General features: G+C 34.9%; 1 pseudogene; it reads left to right on the top strand.

The window, feature by feature from the left end:
• Positions 1 to 7,910: 7,910 nt before the first annotated feature.
• On the top strand, positions 7,911 to 8,825 carry LOC116889949 (annotated as a pseudogene).
• Positions 8,826 to 9,430: the final 605 nt, after the last annotated feature.

Below are 9,430 nucleotides of genomic sequence, written 5' to 3'. Positions count from 1 at the left end.
TAATCTGTACTTACAGTTCATCTGTACTTCACAGTTCTGGAAGGTATTCTGGATGCTACCAGAAGGAAAACTAATCATCAATATCTATAAACCTTATGACCAAAAATAGTTATTTGCCTCAAGATATTGTGAAATAGTGACACAAATGTTATGGAAGTAACCAACCATTTTTAAAAAATTGGATCCACTCTATGAGATGGATCTATACCTGACAGATCTAAAAACTTCATGTGTGCTTTTTGCTTTTTTGATAGTTTTGTAGTGTTTGGTTTTATATATTGTTTTTTGCTTTTGTTTGGGGGAATTAGTGGGGGAAGAAAGAGAAGAAGAACATGAAGTTTTGTGGCTATGAGGTGAGAAAGATCTGGGAGAAGTTAGGTGAAAGAATATGATCATATATATCATATGTTGTATGAAAAAATATATAAATAAATTAATTAAAAAATAAAGCCATATCTTAAATGTCAAAGAAATAAGACTAAAGAAATTTGTCTAAAGTATATCAACAATGGAAATGTGAATAATTTCAAAGACATTTAAACATCAAAAGAAAAATAAGAATTTAAATTTATATCAGCAAATTAGCATTATGGTACAGGAAACAAAGGGAGAAAATATTTAAAGGCTTAAATATTTTAATTTTGGTGCTTCTCAAAGTATAGTCAGGGGAATCCTTTTGATCCTCCATGACCCATTTTCAAGCTGGAAGATCTAACTACGGCCCCATATACAGTGACCTAGTCTACTAATCATGCCTGTGCTGAAATCAATGTTTATGATTTTGAATCTAGTTTCTGCACATTCTACTTCTGAGGCTATGAGACTGATGCTGCTTAATCCTCCCTTTGACAATCCCCCCTAATTCCCAGATTAACTACAATATTTCAGGTTTAGGTAAAGATACATAACCTGCATATCAGACCAATTCATAATCTTTACCTGATTTCATTCCATCTAATACAACTGACCTAATCAAAATTGACTCATTCATCCCCTCTTGTACTCAAACCTACCCTGTTCATATCAAACATAGAACTACCAAAAGAAATCTGTATAATAATAATTCATTTATCTTGTGACTTTCAAATTTAATTAAGAAACCAGCATTAGTGTCATTCAGGTAACACAAACAGCATGATGAGCAAGAAGGCATATGGGCATCACACAATAAATCCAATTATTCTTGTAACAAGGAAGTCTGTTGGTTTAAGTTAAGAATTCCCAATTGAATCTGTGAATTCAATCCATTCTGAACAGTTAGAGCTGCAGACTTCTCCAGACAATTTATCCAATGTATGAGCAGAAGACACTGATTGTGAAATGGCAATAACTGCTCTGTCAGCAGTGGTGGCAGAAATGGCAATGGCGGTAATAATGGGTGCAGTAATGCCAAAATCCCTTTTGTGACAATATAAAGTGAGAGGAAATCTTCCATCATTATCCAAGGACATAGGAATAACTCCAGGGACCCGAATTACAAGAGCTGGATCTTCATACTCCCAGGAATTTGTCAACAAACAGGGCAACTGCTATTCTGTGGGCTTATTAGTGGTGATCACTACTGACCAAACTGTGCTCCTTATTCCCACTGCCATCAAGATAAGAGGATTTTTCACGAAGCTTCAATAGGTCTCCATCCCTACCAGACTCCATGGAGACAGGACATACACAACTCTCAGGAACCCAAATGGGTGCTTCAGCATTTCTAGGAATAACACAAGCAGAATCCCTAACCCTAACTAAACAGGATCAGGTCCCTTCCACAATCCTGAGGTAAAATCTTTCCAATGGACCAGACCTTCCTTAGATCTTCTTCCTTTCTAATATCTATCTGCTGCTGAACAATTTTTCTTACCTATTAAAAAAATTTAAAATATAAATAATGAAAGTTAAACGGATGTGGAAATTAAGTCTCCTGTTTTTGTTTTTTCAAGATAATTCTTAAGTGTTAAGTGAGCTCTTTCTATTATGTCTTGTCCTTAAGGATTATAAGGAATGCCAGTTTTATGTACAATATCACAATTCTCACAAAATTTCTTAAAAGGCCCACTAGTATATCCTGGAACATTATCAGTTTTTAATTGTCATGGGACTCCCATAAAGACAAAGTCCTGTACGCAGTGACTTTTAACATCCTTAAATTTCTCTCCACTATGCGCAGAGGCAAAGTGTAAGCCAGAATAGGTATGAATAGACACATGGACAAACCGTAATTTCCCAAAGGAAGGAATATGAGTAATATCCATTTGCCAAATATCATTAGATTTAGTCCTCTTGGATTAACTCTCATATTGTTAGAGGAAATAAATGGGGCACACTGGGGACATTAACTGAGTATTCGGGCTGATTGTTCTTTAGTTATTCCATTATGAATCTTCAAAAAATTAGCAATAAGTTGATTTTTATGATTTTTATCATAGACAGTACAATTCATTAATGTATATTAACATGGAAACTGAGTATAAGATTCAACCAACTCATTGCTTTGTGTTAAGGGGCAAGTAACATGGAATGTCTTCTTATATGGCCTACAAAAACAGGTTCCTTATGCTTCCATAGCAAAGCCTGTACTTGTAATAAGAAGGAACAAATGGATGAAACATGAGCAAAAAAGGCAGCAGTCTCAAGAGGTAAAACAATCTTAATCACATACACACTATCTATATATGTCACAAGGTTCAACAGGAAACATTACGAAAGCTAGTTGTAAGGCTTTTGATTCTGCTAGGTGTGAAGAAAAATTAGAAGGGGAACACCCATATAGAAGGGGAGGGAGAGGGGATAGGGGAATGTTGGCCTGGAAACCAGGAAAGGGAATAATAATTGAAATGTAAATAAGAAATACCCAAGTTAATAAAGATGGAGAAAAAATAAACGAAACTTTTATAACCTCTACCTTCTCTCCAGATGCTAGCGCAGCACATCCATTGGAAGAACCAACAGTAAACCCTAAATGAGTTTTTTGCAAAGGGGAACTAACAATAATTCATGGAAAAAATTAGTGGATACATTTCAATAAACTGACAAATCTTACTATCAGGATAAGGTTATCAAACTGACTAACCACAGTGCACATTAAAATAGCAGAATCTGTAAAACCCTGGACTAAATATTGTTAGATGGTCCTTGGTACAGGGAATAATTATAAGATCTGGCTCCTTGCCAAAGGTCTATAAGATAACTTTTTGAGCCTTGAACAGTAATTAAGCCATGGCATGAGGATAAGCCATCACTATTTTTGAAGGTGAAGCTTGTAAATAAACCAGAATTAAAGGACTATTCTGCCAAAATCAGATCAGATACAAAAGTACAAAACAAAAGAGGCCAAGAATAATCAATATAATTAAGGTGAGTGTCTTCCAAAGCTTGTTGTACTAAATTTAACCATTCATGTGCTTCTGGAGTTAATTGTCTACGGGAACTTAGAGAGGAATCCCCTTTTAAAACATCAAATAATGGCTTCAACTGTCCTGTGGTTAATTTTAATGTTGTTTGAAGCCAATTTATATCCCCTAATAATTTTTGAAAATCTTTTAAGGTCTTTAGTGTATCAAATCTAATTTTTAGTTTTTGTGGGTGAATCCCTTTTTGTAATATTTCATGCCATAAACATTGATAAGGGATATTCTTTTGAACCTTTTCAGGGACAGTCATTAACCATGCAGTGCCCAAATCTTCTTGTAAATCAGCATATACTGTCAACAATTCTTTTTCATCTTGAACTGCTAACAAATATTATCCATATAGGGATAATATGTATCTGTAGATACTTCCACCTCAAAGGCTTTAGAACAGAGGCTACATACACCTGACACATAGTAGGACTATTGGCCATCCCCTGAGGTAATACAACCCAATGATAACAATGAGAAGGCTCCTGAAGACTTATGGAAGGAATGCTAAAAGCAAATCTCTCACAATCTTTAGGATCTAGTGGAATAGTAAAGAAACAATTCTTTAAGTTAATAACTATCATATGCCAATTTTTTAGTATAGCTACAGGAGAAGGGAGTCCAGGCTTAGTAGGTCCCATAGACACCATAGTTTTGTTAATTTTCCTTAAATCTTGAAATAATTTCCACTTTACAGACTTTTTCTTAATCACGAAGTCAGTGTATTCCAAGGGAAGTGAAGGAACAATATGACCAGCTTGTAGATGCCCCTGTGCTAATTGATGTGCAGCCTCCAATTTTTGCTTGGACAGGAGCCACTGCTCAATGCACATCAGATCATTTCTCTTCCAGGTAATAGGCAAAGTTTTAATGTGAGAAGGCTTATTAAGAGTGACTCTTTGGATAAGTTTCCCAAGCCTGTTGTATCATGAGGAAGTTTAATTATTTTAGTTCTTCACTTACAATATAAGGTTTGCCTTGAATTTTTTGCCCAATCCTTTCTTGGGATGAAGCCTTGTTTCTTTATCATGCTATGTACAGACTAGTTGTTAGTACACCCTGTATATCATTGGGTACACCTTGTCCCCACAAGGTGATAGGGATTTGTTCTAAAAGGAAAGGCTGAAACCATCTCTCATGTCCTTCCGCATCTCTCCATTTAAGAATCTTGCTGTTTTTTTTTTTGTTGTTTATTTTTTTGTTTTTTGAGGAGCTGTAGCTGTTCCCACTCCTTAAAAGGTAGAATGAGGTATCTCTAAGGGCCAGACCTTTGACCAGAAGACTTTAGCTATAATATTCATATCAGCTCTGGTATCTAGAATCCCATGTAGATGTTTTCCTTCAACCCATAGAGTGAGTGTGGAACTTTCCTCTAAAGAGGACACTCAAAATGCTCCAGGCCATTTGGACCCAAAACCTTGATTTCCTCGAGCAGATTTAAACACAGGATTGTTAGTATAAAACTGGGGCAAAAGAAGCAATTGAACTATCCTATCCCCTTGAGGAATAACTACAACTCCTCTTTCTACAAAAAACATAATTTTAATTTCCTGAGTAAAATCAGAGTCAATCACTCAAGGGAAAAAAAATATATACATACATTCCACTAGGTGGAAAATCCCTGGAGGCACAGTGAAAAACCTTGTATATGCTCTTAGGATAAAAAGAGGAACTGGCTCAACAGTGTTACCAGTCAAATGGCAAAGGCAGAATGTTCTTTTTATAAACACAAACTTTTCCACATGCAATAGCAAGGCTCATCAGGGGGCAAACACTGAGGGAGCCCAGGAAGGTCTGACAATAAAGAAGTATAGGAATCCACATAGCTGAGAGACTATAGAAAGAACTACAAAGCCATAACTATTAAAATACAAAATATCACTGAGAACATAAACATCATGAAAAATTAACAACACAATGATCACAATAACCCATACATTCAATAATAACTTTAAATATCAATGGCCTTGATTCTCAAATTAAAACACAGTTGCAGACTTAATGGATCAAAAAGCAAAATCTATTTGCTAGAGGTCTACAAGAAATACATCTTAGCTTTAAAGATAGGTACTGCCTTAGAGTAAAAGTTGGACAATTGTACCCTACATAATAGAACCAGGAAGCAAGCAGGTATTGATATCCTAATACCAGACAAAATAGACTTCAATCTCAACCTAACCAGAAGAAATAGAGAGACACGTCATTGCAATTAAAGGAAGCGTTAGTCCAGAAGACATTACTATCAGAGTAATTAGTACCAGAGCCTTATGATTCGCTGCAAATTCTTTCAGACACAAAATGAATATCTTTAGCTAATCCTTTAATTATGAAAACAAATAAAAACCGAAGTAGCATTCTAAACTTCTTCTATGAGGCTAGTATCACTCTAATTTATCACTATTTACCAAATCCAGGTAAAGACAATACAAACCAACACACACATTCTCTCTCTCTCTCTCTCTCTCTCTCTCTCTCTCTCTCTCTCTCTCTCTCACAGACACACACACACACACACACAGAGTTTATCTTTGCTTCGCTTGTATCTGTTTCAAGGAGTAGGTGAAAACATAAAATGGAAATGCTTCTTATGGAAAGTATATTTAGAGAAACCATTTTCTAATAATGGTGTAAAAATGAGAATTTATAATTACGGGTCATCTTTCTTTTACAAGATTTACTGGAAGCCAAAGAGGAAACTATGGTATTTGTTGAATTTTATAATATCCATGGTAAGGACTTTGTTATTTTGTGAAATTTTAGAAAACACAAGATACCAGGTACTAGTTGTTCGGGTTACAAACAAGGATTTCAGGTGATGTTCTATCTCAACAGTTTCTACTAAGAGATCACATAGATCTCCATCACCAAAGGATGTTGATTCTTTTTTTTTTTCTTTTTTTTTTTTTCGGAGCTGGGGACCGAACCCAGGGCCTTGCGGTTGCTAGGCAAGCGCTCTACCACTGAGCTAAATCCCCAACCCTAGGATGTTGATTCTTGATTCTCCCTCATGCTTTATGTATTTTCCTCATTTACCAAGAAAGAGTTTCACCTATGGAGCAAACCAAATATACAGCTTTATTGCCTCTTAGCTATAAGTATTGCCTCAAATATTGTGACAATGTGGATGCCTTCTTCCCTTTTACCCTTTCTTCATTTTGTTCCATTTCCTTCTTTTCTCTTCCTTATCCTCTTCCTTCCCCATCTTTCCTGAGAGTCTTAGCTACATTACCAAGATAGGATAACTTCTGTCTCTGAATTCCTCTTCTGCTTGTCAGCTTCCATATTTTGTTTCCACGACATTAAAATTTACTATTAAGTCATAAGTTGTACCCAGAAACATTTCTATTCAATATAAACAAACAAGCAAAAAAAAAAAAGCAAGACATTTTAGCTCTGAGATTTTTAAAAATAGTGTTCAGTGATGTCTGGGTGCCCACTGACAAATTTGCTGCTCATTTGAACCCAAGGATTTCTCAACTTCCTTAAAGCACAAATTTTAGAGTGTTACTTTGGAGGGTTTGGCTTTTAGCAGTTTGTAACAACATCCAACCATTTCACCTATCAGACTTCTACTTCAGGTTTCCTTTGGATTAATCCCATAGTGTGTTCTTGTTATTGTATATAGCTCAATTACTTCCCTAAATTTTAGCTACACATGATATAACTTTGTTATGTATGAAAATCAAAAACCATAGACATAGTGAGAAGTGCGAACAATGGCCCAAAACAAGATATAAAACACTGACAGTTGGTTAAAATCCCACTGAACATTTGTGTTTGATGTCCTTAGCTAAGAACACTTAGCATTACACACTTGCAAGTGTATGTTCTGTGCTGTAGTTCATATATTCCTTTTTCTATTTTCTAGTTATTCTGTGCCCTGAGTTCTTTACCTGGCTGTTAACGTTTTTCTATGTAATGAAAATATTATTTAGTTTGATAAAAAAAAAACACTATAAGTTTTTGTGAAATTTGGAGATTTCTGAGTTTGTTTCCTTAGGAGTATACAAATGTTGATTTTAATGGTTCTGATTCCCTTGCTAAACTATTCTTCAGACAGTCAAGAACAGCTTTAAACATTTTCTGATATTGACAAATAACATTTTAATATTTGGTTTATACAAAGTGATGTAATAGTTGAAATAATTTTCAGAATAAAATAATATTTTCTATTTTTAAGTATTTTAATTTTCTATTATATCTGCTCGTGTACTACAGTAAAGACCTGGCATGGAATTGTTTTCATCTATCAAGGTACTTAGAACTCTTAAGAGATTACCTTGATACTAAATATATGTAGATCCAAGGCAATCACCAGATGCGTAATTGTTTGGAGATGGTAAATGTTCACTTTTAAAACAGTTTAATTGGTGAATGATTTAATGATTCACTTTATAAAATGTTACAAGTTTCATATGGTATGATGAAACAAAGGCATTTAACCACAAATATAATTCAAACTTATCCTGACCCTCTAATTCATTTCATAACTACAGACCTGGCAGAATATAAGAAGAAATGAGACATCGAATATCTGTGACTGAGTTTATTCTTTTGGGATTAATAAAGGATCTAAAGCTAAACATTATGATTTTTATATTTTTTATTTCTCACATATTATTGAATTATGCATTACTGGAAATCTGACCATTATTGCACTCACGCTGATAGATTCACAACTCAAGACGCCCATGTACTTCTTCCTTTGAAATTTCTCTTTCTTAGAAATCGCATTTATCACAGTTTCCATTCCTTGGTTCCTTGTGAGCATTGTAACAGGAGATATAACCATCTCCTATAACTCTTGCATGACTCAGGAGTTCTTCTTCATACTCTTGGGTACAACTGAATTTTTCCTTCTGACTGCTATGTCCTATGACCACTATGTGGCTACCTGTAAACCCTTGCATTATGCTACAATAATGAGCAACAGGGTCTGCATGCAGCTCATACTTGGCTCTTGGCTGGATGGATTTCTCATCATCTTTCCACCTGTGATCATGGGCCTTCAACTGGATTTCTGTGGCTCCAACATCATTGACCATTTCACCCCTGACTCTTCTCCCTTGCTGCTCATCTCTTGCACAGACACAGCCTTCCTGGAGTTCTTAGCATTCTTCTTGGCAGTATTTACTCTCACTGTAACCTTAGCAATAGTGATTCTGTCCTATTCATTCATCCTTAGAACAATTTTAAGAATCCCCTCTGCTGAGCTATGGAAACATGATTGCTGTTTCCATTTCCTATGAAAGCTGTATATTCATGAATGTTAAAACTTCAGCAAAGGAAGGAATGGCTTTTACTAAGGGTATAGCTGTGCTCAACACCCCTGTTGCCCCGATGCTGAATGCTTTTATCTACTCCCTTAGAAACAAACAAGTAAAAGAATCCTTTAAAACCTTGATCAAAAGATGTAGTTCAAATAAAATTTAAGGATAAAGAAATTCACTGCTTCGTTTTTCAAAAGGAATATTATATGTGTTGGGTATTTACATTATTGTATTTCTTATCCACTACTGTATTTAACTTAGCTGAATGTTTTATAATTTCCATGTCATTTTTACTTGACCCAGTTATCATTTTAAAATTTATTGCACCTTAAAATTTCCTTAGTGTGACTGATTTGATGTCAACTAAATAAGAATGACATTTTTAAGAAATGAATTTATTTTCAAAGAATTTATCCATTGAGTAAGAAGCAAAAGCTAATCAAAGAGCAATAAGCAACTTTGAAAAAATATTTCCTAATTTATAGGCAATTTTAAATTGAGCTCTTCCCTGAGCCATTGCCCCCCACCTCTGTTTCGTTACTACTTCTTGCCGTATTTCCTAAGGTCTATTCTTATTAAACAGTGGCCTATGTAATAAAATGCATGAGTTATGTCTTTGCTGTGTGTCCTGTCCTTTATTATCATACTGCATGACTTTGTACTTAATGCATTTACTGTCAATTTCTAAAAGTTGATTTAAAAATTACTATGCTAATTCCATCAGACTCTGAAACCCTGACCATTAAACATTTTGAATATTTTTTATTG

This window comes from Rattus rattus, chromosome 1, assembly GCF_011064425.1.
Source record: "Rattus rattus isolate New Zealand chromosome 1, Rrattus_CSIRO_v1, whole genome shotgun sequence".
Taxonomy (NCBI): domain Eukaryota; kingdom Metazoa; phylum Chordata; class Mammalia; order Rodentia; family Muridae; genus Rattus; species Rattus rattus.
This window is presented reverse-complemented; position numbering and strand designations above follow the sequence as displayed.